This window comes from Heterodontus francisci, chromosome 13 (genome assembly GCF_036365525.1).
Source record: "Heterodontus francisci isolate sHetFra1 chromosome 13, sHetFra1.hap1, whole genome shotgun sequence".
Taxonomy (NCBI): domain Eukaryota; kingdom Metazoa; phylum Chordata; class Chondrichthyes; order Heterodontiformes; family Heterodontidae; genus Heterodontus; species Heterodontus francisci.
The window spans coordinates 35572987-35584948 of record NC_090383.1 but is presented as its reverse complement, the minus strand read 5'-3'; the positions used below and the strand labels follow the sequence as shown (position 1 = coordinate 35584948).

The 11962-nt window shown below is 42.1% G+C and overlaps 1 protein-coding gene across 1 annotated transcript in view; it reads left to right on the top strand.

The window, feature by feature from the left end:
* Positions 1 to 1886: 1886 nt before the first annotated feature.
* The window catches only part of LOC137376775 (zinc finger protein 271-like), a 78716-nt gene continuing 68640 nt past the window's right edge, over positions 1887 to 11962 (top strand). The window contains exon 1 of the mRNA XM_068045781.1: positions 1887 to 1965. The gene's annotated coding sequence lies outside the window, so the exon portion shown is untranslated. The remainder of the gene's footprint in view (positions 1966 to 11962) is intronic.

The window sequence follows — 11962 nt, the reverse complement described above, 5'->3', positions numbered from 1 at the left end:
AGTCCCTCCGATTTTGCCCCGACCCGACCATCCCTTTACTTATCTTCCTGACACCGCAGCTGCAGTGGATGCTCAGTGACGTCACTCGTTCACTGCGCAGTTTCAGTTTTGTCTGGACTCCCAGCTCAGGTAAGTTTTTTTAAATTTCAATACTTACCAGCAGAGTATGTACCGTGCGTATCTGGGCCAACCTGCACTCGTCCCGAAAGATGGGCCCGAACTAGGTTCTGGTAGCAGGCCTCTACCAGGAATTAGAGGACCCATTTGTCTTAACACCCACTTACTATTCTTCACATTTCAAATATCAACCATACTGCAGATGTCACACAGCCCCTAATGCAAATTTGTTTCATGTTTTTTAAAAAAGAACGAGAATTACAGAAAAACTTTCAACAACAAAAGGTACCATAATTATTTTACCTTCCCATAAACAAAGCCGCTGTTCTGATATACAAACTGATCTACAACTAAGCTGAACATTTACTTCAATTCAGAACGGTTACACAGCTGCATTTTTAGCGATTGGTGACTGGACATATGGGAAATTGGGAGATTTGCAGATTGCTTCCATAAATGTTTCCATAGTACTCCATTATACCCCCGGTCGTCCATGAAAATCCTGCATTCTTGAGGGAGTTAGTCTGCCCCTAACTTCAGTAGCAGAGTAATGCATTGAATTTTATAGTCCAATCTTTTTGAACCGACATATCATCTGGCTTGCCAAAGGTATAATGTCGCTGCTGATTTGTTAAAATATATTGTCTGGTTGGTTGAAGTGAGAGCTGATTACGAAATTCAGTGGGTCATGAGGCCTCAGTTGAAGACGGTTCATTTCTTATTACCAGCAATTGATGTGCCAAAGTGACTGGCCTGACATGAGCAGAGGAGTCTATAGTGTTTAATGTATGACAAACCTGTGCATATAAAAACAGAATAAGGCAGAAACACATTGCAGGACTATCAGTATCTGTTAAGTGAAAGATTTGTTAACTCGTCATTGAATAGCTAGTCGTGATTGAATGCCTATTGTTGAGTGTTTTGATGAAATGCCTGTTCTTGCTGTACTTTGAACAATGAAATAGCAATTGAAATAATGTTTTCAATTATTTTTAGCTAGGATACTTTATAACTAAAAAACATGAAAATAAAAAGAATTGCCTTTATATAGTGCGCTAATATGTCCTAAGTACTTAACATACAATGAGCTATGAAGTGACATTTATGTGGGTAAATGAAGCAAAGTTTGCACAAGACCACACAACAAAAAAAAATGTAAATTAAACGTCAGTTTCCACATTGCTTATAGAAAAACACATGCACCAGGTCACTATCATTGATATAATAGAGTTTTAAGGACAGGGACCATTTTTAATGATGGAAGTTATTGTATAAGAGGCATTCTCATATTCGGATTTAATAGGTCGCCGCTTAAACAGAACAAGATTAACCTTGTGCAGCTTCTTGTATCTGATGAACATTTAAACATTTTAAATGCTGTGTACTTCTGAATAATTGTAGTTGCACCTCCTCTATTGTGAGATACTTCTGAAATTTAAATTTATTTATCTTATAGCTTGTACTTCCTGTAAGTGGTACACTTACTAATGTAACACTTCTTATCACAATATGACGTAAAAGCACGTTAAAGGCGCTGTATTGTTGTAGGTTTAAGACATTGTTATAAAATTATGTATTCGCTCGCTCACTCACTCACAGCGTACCGCGACTGGATATTTGATAATACAGTTGTTTTCAACTTCAATGCACGCTAGTTAAAATGGCAGGTATATTACCCGGGATGTAGTGCATGCCAGAATGCCCCCTATTGTTAGTAAGCAGCGCAAGCGCGGAACAGACTTTCTGTCGGCGATGTTCGTCCAGCCTTTCACGAGTTGGTCTGCTGTGGTGGTGCATGGTGGGGTGATGTGAAGGACGCATATGCGTCTACTGGCTAGTCCGCAGCAGGTAGGTAACGATCATTATGCTGCCGGGAATCAGCGTGCTGTTGGTATAATAGCTGTTTAGTGCGCCTACTATGAATGTCCATTTTGGCAGGAAGAATGAAAAAGAAGCATATCCTCTAAATGGTGAGCGAATGCAGAGGGATCTGGGTGTCCCAGTGCATGAATCACAAAAGCTATAGCAAGTAATTAGGAAAGCTAATAGAATGTTATCATTTTATTGTGAGGAGAATTGAATACAAAAGTAGGGAGGTTAATCTTCAGCTATACAGGGCATTAGTGAGACCACATCTGGAGTACTGTGTACAGTACTGGTCTCCTTATTTAAGGAAGGATGTAATTGCATTGGAAGCAGTTCAGAGAAGGTTTACTAGACTAATACCTGGAATGGGCAGGTTGTCTTATGAGGAAAGGTTGGACAGGCTAGGCTTGTATCGCTGGAGTTTAGAAGAGCATCAGGCGACTTGATTGAAACATATAAGATCCTGAGGGCTCTTGACAGGGTGGATGTGGAAAGGATGTTTCCACTTGTGGGAGAATCAAGAACTAGGGGTCACTGTTTAAAAAAAAAAATAAGGGGTCGCCCATTTAAGACAGGTGAAGAGAAATTTTTTCTTTGAGGGTCATGAGTCTTAGGACCTCTTCTTCAAAAGATGGTGGAAGCAGAGTCTTTGAATATTTTTAAGGCAGAGGTAGATAGATTTTTGATAAGCAAGGGGGTGGAAGGTTATTGGGGGTAGGCAGTAACGTGGAGTTGAGGATGCAGTCAGATCAGCCACGATCTTATTGAGTGGTGGAGCAGGCACGAGGGGCCGAGTGGCCTTTCTCCTGCTCCTGATTCGTATGTTCGTATGTACCAACTGGACATTGCTAGCAGAAACTCACTTAAACATCACATGCTGGGTCGGGAGAGAGTTGGGCTGAGTGTGTGTATAATGGAGGGTATGGCTATTCATACAGTCTTAGAGCTGTGGTCTTTATAAGTCTCTTTGAAACAGTTTATATTTATATAGCACATTTCACAACATTAGCATGTCCGACAGCAATTCACGGCCAATCAAATGCTTTTGATTATCGTCAGTGTTGTGATGCACGGCCTACTTGTGCGCTGCAAGGTGTCTCACAGAAATAAGATAATTGGTTAATCTGTCTTAGTGATGGTTGAGGGGTAGGTATTGGTCAGAACACTTTGAGAACTCCTTGGCTTATCCTCAGATAATGCTATGGGACCTTTTACATGAATATCAAAGGGCAGGCAGGATCTCAGTTTAAGGCCTCATTGCTATGAATACCTTCATGAATTACCAGCTTCACCTAAATTCCTTCCCACAGTCATAGTTTTACAGCACAGAAACAGGCCCAACGCAACGGCACTGACCATCAAGCACCCGTCCTAACTAATCCCATTCCCTGCACTTGGCTCATAGCCTTGTATGTTATGTGTTTCAATGGTTCATCTAAATACTACTTGAATGTCGTGAGTGTTCCTGCCTCTACCACTCCTTCAGGCAGTGTGTTCCAGATTCCAACCACCCTCTGGGTGAAAAAATTCTTCCTCAACTCCTCTCTAAACCTCCTGCCCCTTACCTTAAATCTATGCCCCCTAGTTATTGACCTCTCCGCTAAGGGAAAAAGTTTCTTCCTATCCATCCTATCAATGCCCCTCATAATTTTGTATACCTCAATCAGGTCCCCACTAAGCCTTCTCCGCTCCAAGGAAAACAACCCCAGTCAGTCTGTCTTCATTACTGAAATGCTCCAGCCCAGGCAACATCCTGGTGCATCTCCTCTGCACCCTCTCCAGTACAATCACATCCTTCCTAAAGTGTGGTGACCAGAACTGTACACAGTACTCCAGCTGTGGCCTAACTAGCGCTTTATACAGCTCCATCATAACCTCCCTGCTCTTACATTCTATGCCTCGGCCAATAAAGGCAAGTATCCCGTATGCCTTTCTAACCACCTTATCTACCTCTGCTGCTGCCTTCAGTGATCTATGGACAAGCACCCCAAGGTCCCTCTGTACTCCCTAGGGTCCTATCATCCATTGTATATTCCATTGCCTTGTTAGACCTCCCAAAGTGCATCACCTCATACTCCTCAGGATTAAACTCCATTTGCCACTGCTCCGCCCATCTTACCAGCCCATCTATATCGTCCTGTCGTCTACGGCTTTCCTCCTCACTATTTACGACACCACCAATTTTTGTGTCGTCTGTGAACTTACTGATCATACCTTCTATATTCATGTCTAAATCATTAATGTACACTACAAACAATAAGGGTCCCAGTACCGATTCCTGTGGTACACCACTGGTCACAGGCTTCCAATCGCAAATACAACCCTCTACCATCACCCTCTGCTTCCTTCTACTAAGCCAATTTTGAATCCAATTTGCCAAATTACCCTGGATCCCATGGGCTTTTACTTTCTTAACCAATCTCCCATTTGGGAACCTTATCAAAAGCCTTACTGAAGTCCATATAGACTACATCAACTGCTTTACCCTCGCCGACACCTCTAGTCACCTCCTAGAAAAATTCAATCAAATTTGTTGGACACGATCTCCCCCTGACAAAGCCATGCTGACTGTCCCTGATTAATCCCTCCCTCTCCAAGTTACAGTGTATAAGGTGTTTCTTTCTTTTTTCATGGTTGTGCACAGGCCATTCGGTTAGCCGTCAGATTAAATTCCATCCCAGTCAGTGCCACTAAACATTTTCTGTCCTGTATGAATAAGAGTCCAGCTTGTAACTCAATCCCATACAATAAACATTTTCACCCACAGAAATTCAAGTAACCGCCATACCAAACAGTCCCTTATAGAGCACTGTATAAGAAGATGTACACTGGATCGTCATACCTGAATGAATTCACACTCAATACAACCATTTAATGTTCTTTCTCTGGATAAAGCCACTGCATGTGGTACATCATTCAACATGACAACACATTCAGGGCAGAATTTAGTTTTTATATGCTTCTTATAACTTCAAGCTACAGCATATCTCAAGGCTGACTGCACTTGTTACTGGGCTTTGAAAGATCCAAACACCTGCTATTGCCAATAAATTGTTACTGGGAAGGACAAAGAGTTTGGCAATCTAAGAAAATAGCATGTCTCGAGAGCGATTGTCTGATAATTCTGATAATGTTAAACACGTGGTGGTTGAGTATGTCATATAATTGGATATGTATTGAACAAAGGGAGCCTAGCCATGAAGGTAATGCAATTAATTTGGACTGATCATGGCTGAGAAATGGAGGATGCAAGTTGGAAAATGTCCTGAAACACTGACCCAAGCAATAATACAGACAGACAAATTATCTTCTCCCATTCCATTTGAATCCAGTTCCAGAAGCAATGGTGGAGAGTGGCTGTTCATATTTAATATATTCACGCCCTAGATTTTGAACATAGCACCAATCCGAAGTCCTGCTGAATAGGACCGTGAATCTTCTAGTTGGTGCTGAGGTTTAAATGACCTGATTGTATTTGCCAGCTGTACGCCACATGCTGCACTCTCTATGTTCTTGTAACTCAAGGCTCATTCGTTCTTGCTGTCTCTCTCTTTTCCCTCCCCCTATATTCTGCACACCACTTGTTTTGTGACGGTGAGAATTCTTGTGGTGGATTTTCTTTTCAGCTGCCATGTTTGGATTGAAAATGGTCTACCAATTTTTCTCATCTTACCATTAGAATCGAGGGCATACTTTTACTGTGTGCCTTTCATTTCCCTCCCAACACTACTAAAGCCATGTGGTGAGATTTGGACAGTTCCCACTATTCAACTCCCAGCTGACTTGCATGTGTTTTGTTATTGGGGTTTATTTATTTATAGATACAGCACTGAAACAGGCCCTTCGGCCCACCGAATCTGTGCCGACCATCAACCACCCATTTATACTAATCTTACATTGATCCCATATTCCTACCACATCCCCACCTTCCCTCAAATCCCCTACCACCTACCTATACTAGGGGCAATTTATAATGGCCAATTTACCTATCAACCTGCAAGTCTTTGGCTGTGAGAGGAAACCGGAGCACCTGGCGAAAACCCACGCGGTGACAGGGAGAACTTGCAAACTGCACACAGGCAGTACCCAGAATCGAACCCGGGTTGCTGGAGTTGTGAGGCTGCGTTGCTAACCACTGCGCCACTGTGCCACCCAAGGGTTTAACCCCTTGGTGTTTTATTTGTCAAATAAACAGATAGTGACAGGTTTTCTTCTAGGTTTAAAACAGAATATCAATTATTTAGTTATCAATACGCCTTAACCCAAAATTGTCACAACCGCATCCAGTCGCATTCACTCGCACACACACATGCACAAGAAGAGACAGAGAGGAAAACGGGGTAAGCGATTATAAGTGGGTATAGGTTTCGGGGGGGAGTGGGGGGGGCCACAGTAAACCTATTGAATTCTCTTGGAAGTCAAGTTCTCGGTTGCAGGCCTGAGGTGTTTGTAGATTTCTCTCTTGGTTGAAAGTTCAGTTGAAGGCAGTGGATCATTTCTAATTCACTGTTGTATGAAGTGTAGATGTAGAATTCTGCAGCAGGTTGCGTCCCTTCTACCTTGCTGGAAACAAGCTTCTTGGATGCTGCTTTCTGGGTGTCTCTCTAGGCTTTTTAAGGTAAAGATGTGTTACAGCTCACCTTTGCTGGAAAGACGGGTAACTTCTTCCCTGTAGTGATCAACAATGGCCTAGGATATGGCTGTTTCACCTATCTTTGTTTTAGAAGACCCCATTCAATGCAAAAGGGCATCTTGATGGGTTAAGGATGAGAATAATCTGGTTATGATGTTTCCACTTCATGCCTTCTTTGTTTCAGAAGAACCCATTCAATTCAGGAAGTTTCAGTAGAGGAGTAGGATGGATGCAATTGACACCTCTTAGCTTTGAAGATTTCCTTTGTCCCTATCAGCTAGTTTGAATATATAAAGGCCAAGTCCTTCAGTGGTCATTATGGAGCATATTGTTCACTTTTTAAAAAAAGTGTCAGTTTTTGTCCATAATCTTTTATCATCGCAATTCTTGAATGCCTGACAACTGGTACTAATTCACCAGTGATGATGCTTGTTTTGGAGCTGTGTCTCGTTCACTCCACAAGATGGGAGCTTTGCTTTAGTCTGATTATTAATAAAATATCACACGATATTTAAGTCCATTCATCCAGTAATGGGTGACAATGTTTTGTACTGTAGGTTTTATTAGAGAAGTCACTGAGCATAAATTAGATTTTCCTGTAATGGATCAAGTTCTAATCTCACTTTTAAAATACACTTTCTTGATTTATTTTAAACTTCAACCAATCTGGATTTTTTTTCATAAAACCCAGCTGAAAAAAGTGGTTCAAATCAGAAAGAAAGATACCTCAAATGAATTCAGCTTTGTCAGATTTAGGCCTTGGTTACATTGAAGTCTCTTGGTGCTGTTTTTAATTCAGGTTCCAGAAGCCTGACATTTGGGAGCCAGCTGCTACCAGTCACAATCCATTATCCCAGTGCCGAAAGCTTGGCCAAAGACATAGGTTTTAAGAAGCATCTTAAGGGAGGAATGAGAGGTTTGGGGAGGGAATTCCAGAGCTTAGGACCTTGGCGGCTGAAGGGATGGCCACCAACAATGGAGCGATGAAAATTGGGGATGCTGAAGGGGCCAGAATTAGATGGACGCAGATATCTTGGAGGGTTGTGGGGTTGGAGGAAATTAGTGATGGGGAGGAGTGAGACCGAAGAGGGATCTGATGTTGAGAATTTAAAAATAGAGGTGTTACTTAACCAGGAGGCAGTGTAGGTTATAGGTGATGGGCCTTGGTGCAAGTTAGGATACAGACAGCAGAGTTTTGGATGGGCTTAATTTTAAGGGGATAGAATGTGGGACCCTGTCAGGAGTGTTTTTGAGTTGGCGAAGTCTGGAGTTAATGGGAATGAATGAGCGTTTCAGAAGAAGTTGAGCTGAGGCAGAGGTGTTGGCAGGCAATTTTAGAGGTGGAAATTGGCGTTCTTGGTGATGGATGGAAACTCATCACAGGGTCAGATATGACGCCATGGTTGCAAACAATCTGGTTCAGCCATACATTTGTCAGGGAGAGGAATGGAGCTGGGGCCTAGGGAACAGACTTTGTGACTGGGATTGAAGACGATGGCTTTGGTATTCCCAATATTTAATTGGAGGGAATTTCTCCTTCTCCAGTATTGAATATCAGATAAGCAGTCTGATAATTGAGACAGTGAGGGATCGAGGGAAGTGGTGAGGTACAGCTGGGTGTTGTTGTCATAAATGTACAAATTGACACTGTATTTTCAGATCATGTCAACAAGCAGCAGCATGTAGAATAGGAGGAAACACAGGATAGATTCTTGGACACCGGAGGTAACAAGTGGGAAGAGAAGTCATTGCAGGCAATTCTCTGGCTACGATTAGGTAAGAATGGAATCAGACGAGTGCAGTCCCACCTAGCTGGCAAACGGTGGAGACACATTGGAGGCAGGCAGCCAATTCTGGAATCCTGTGGCAAAATTCCTCTCTAGCTACTCATAGGTGATCAGATAAACCAGACCCAGTAGTTGTCCATAAATAATTTACTCTTGCCTTCTATTTGTCATGAATCCCTCCTTTTTGAAATACATCTAACACATATTGAAGCACTAAGAAATCAGTCTCTCAGCACCTCATCTGGGATTTAGTTCAACCGGGTGATCACTTTCTGGGAAAAGGAAACATCCGGCCTCACTCCCTACTTCATATTGTATGGGTGGATCCCAGTTCTAACCAACACCACTGCTTCAAACATAGTATCTGCATAATGCCTAATAAATGCCTGGCTAAGCTCCCTTCCAAGTATCTGTATTTACTACATGTGCAAACCACAGGCATCATGCTCAGTGATCTCAGGCCTTATTGTCCTCAGCATTTTCTCCAGTCGCTGCCCTCCTGAGGTGGGAGGGACTAAAACAGTACACAACATTCCAGATGAGGTTATACTACAGTTTTATATAGTTCATAATGGGATCCTGGTTTTGCATTGAATCTTTTGGGCAAGCTGTCACCTTGTTTGCTCATAGAACTGAAGGCAAACTCTTGACCTGGTTAGGAAATGGGCTGAGTGGCAGAAGATAATGAGGATAATCTAATTGCCTCAACTATTCATATGTATTAATGACTTAGACAGTAGGATAGAGAACCACATATCAAGTTTGCCAATGACACTAATATAGGTGACATTTTAAGCAGTGTCAATGGAAGCATAAAATTACAAAGAGATATCGATTGATTAAGTGAGCGGACAAAACTGTGGCAAATGGATTTCCATGTCAGCCACTTTGGACCTAAAAAGTATAGGTTAGAGTACTTTCTAAATCGTGAAAAGCTATAAACAGTAGAGGTTCAAAGAGACTTGGAGATTCAAGTACATAGATAATTAAAATGTCACAGACAGGTACAGAAAATAAAAAGGCTCATTTTTATATCTAGAAGCCTCGAATACAAGGGGGGGTAGAAGTTGTGCTGCAGGTATGTAAATCCCTGGTTAGACTACACCTGGAGTGATGTGTTCTGTTCTTGGCACCACACCTTAGAAAGAATCAATTGGCCTTGGTGGGAGTGCCATGTAGATTTACTAGAATTATATCTGGAATCCAAGCGTTACATTTTGAGAGGTTACACAAACTAGGGTTGTATTCCCTTGAGTTTACAAGGTTAAGGGGTGATCTGATGGAAGTTTTCAAGACATTAAGTGAACTATTGAATCATAGAATGGTTACAGCACAGAAGGAAGCCATTTAGCCTGTCGAGCCCTTGCCCACTCCATGCAAGAGTAATTTAGCTGGTCCCATTCCCCAGCCCTTTCCTCATAGCCCTGCAAATTTTTTCAAAAGCCATAATTGGATCAGCCTTTCAGACAGTACATTCCAGATCATAACTTCTCGGTGAATAAAAAAGGTTTCTCGTTGTCTTTGGTGCTTTTGCCAATCGCTTTAAATCTATGCCCTCTGGTTCTCAACCCTTGTCAATGGGAACAGTTATCTGTCTAGACCCCCCGTGACATTGAGTACCTCTATCTCCTCTCAGCCTTCTCGTTTCTAAGGAAATAAACCCCAGTTTCTTCAATATATCCATATAGCTGAAGTCCCTCATCCCTGGAACCATTCTCTTAAATCTTTTCTGCACCCTCTCTAAAGCTTTCACATCCTTCCTAAAGTTCAATGCCGAGAATTGGGCACACTACTCCACTTGAGGTCAAATCAGTGTTTTTTAGAGGCCCATTATAACGTTCTTGCTTTTGCACTCTATGCCTCTATTTGTAAAGCTCAGGATCCAAAATCCCTTTTCAACCACTTTCTCAACTTATCACATACCCGTAGGTCTCTTTGATTCTGGATCCCCTTTAGAATTGTGCCCTTCAGTTTATATTGCCTCCCCTGGGTTAAATTTTATCTGCCATGTGTCTGCCCATTCCACACCCTGTCTGTGTCCTCTTGACGTCTTGATAGGGTAGATAGAGAAACTATCCCACTGGTTAGGGAATATAGACTAGACAGCATAGTGTAAAAACTAGAGCCATGCCTTTCAGGGTGAATTTTAAGAAATGCTACTTCACGCAAAAGATGACAAGGGTTTGGAACTACCACAATTGGCAGTTGATGCTAGGTCAATTGTTCATTTTTAAATCTGGGGTTGAGAGATTTTTGTTAACCAAAGGTGTTAAGGGATATGGGGCAAAGATGGATATATGAATTAGGACACAGATCAACCATGATTTTATTGAATTGTGGAACATGCTTGACCTGAATGATCTCCTTTTCCTATGTTTGCTTTGGCTGTGGCTGCCTAACAGAGCCTGAGCCTTGAGGGAGTAGTCAATGATCACTCCCAAATCTCTCTCCCTCCAATTATCTTAAACTAGCACTCGCTTATGATAAATCCCATGCCCTTATTAGTCCCTGTCTGCATAAAAGCACACTCATCGAGTTCCCAGTCTTGGACCCATTTCTTCAATCTATTCAAATTCAGTTGCAATCCTCCATTCCAGCCTACTCAATTTTCCACACAATTTGGGTATCACCTGCAAATGTAATCACCTTTTGAAGGTGAGGAGAAATGTAGCAAAATAGATCAGTTTAAAAAGAAAATTCCAAAGTGTGGATGAACAATGGCTGAGGTCTCTGTCATTGAGGTGGAGTGGAGTTAGGCCAAGATGCATAATGGATGACAGTCAGAAGAGCATAAGGTTCAAGTGGGGACATAGAGCTGGAGGAGGTTGCAGAGCTTGGCTAATGTAAGAATTATGTAGGCTGACATTAAACAATGGTAGGATCTATGAACGTGGACAATAATTGTGGTTGCAGAAGGTGGCAAAGGGATCTGTAAATGAGGGTTATTATTGGGACTAGAGAAGGTTGCAGAGGAATCTGTAAATGGGGACATTTGGGGCTGAAGTGAGGCCCTGAACAGATCTATGCATGAAGGAGAGAGTAGGAGCTAGAAAAGGTTGCAGAGATGGGGTGGAGCAAGGCCACAAATGAACCTGTAAATGTAGATTTTTTTTTTTTCTTTTTATTCATTCCTGGGATGTAAGCGTCTTTGTCCATCCTTAATTGCCCTCAAGGAGGTGGTGGTGAGCTGCCTTTTTGAACTGCTGCAGTCCATGTGGTGAAGGTATATCCACAGTGCTGTTAGATAGGGAGATGAGGACTTGGTTGGTAGAAGTGAACAGAACATAAATAGGAGCAGGAGTAGACCATACAACCCCTTGCAGAAATAGGATGGAGCGAAGCCACAGATGATGGAAGCTGGAGAAGGTCGTAGAAATGGAGCAGTGCGTGACCACAGAGGGATTTGTAAAATAAGGACTTTTTTGAAATCCAGTATTATGGAGGATGAGGAGTACAATGGCAATTGGTATGAGGGATTCTGTAGGGGATGTGGTTGGTTGAATAAATTAATAAATTAGAGTTTGTGAAGAGTGAAACTGGTGAAGAAATTGTTAAAAGT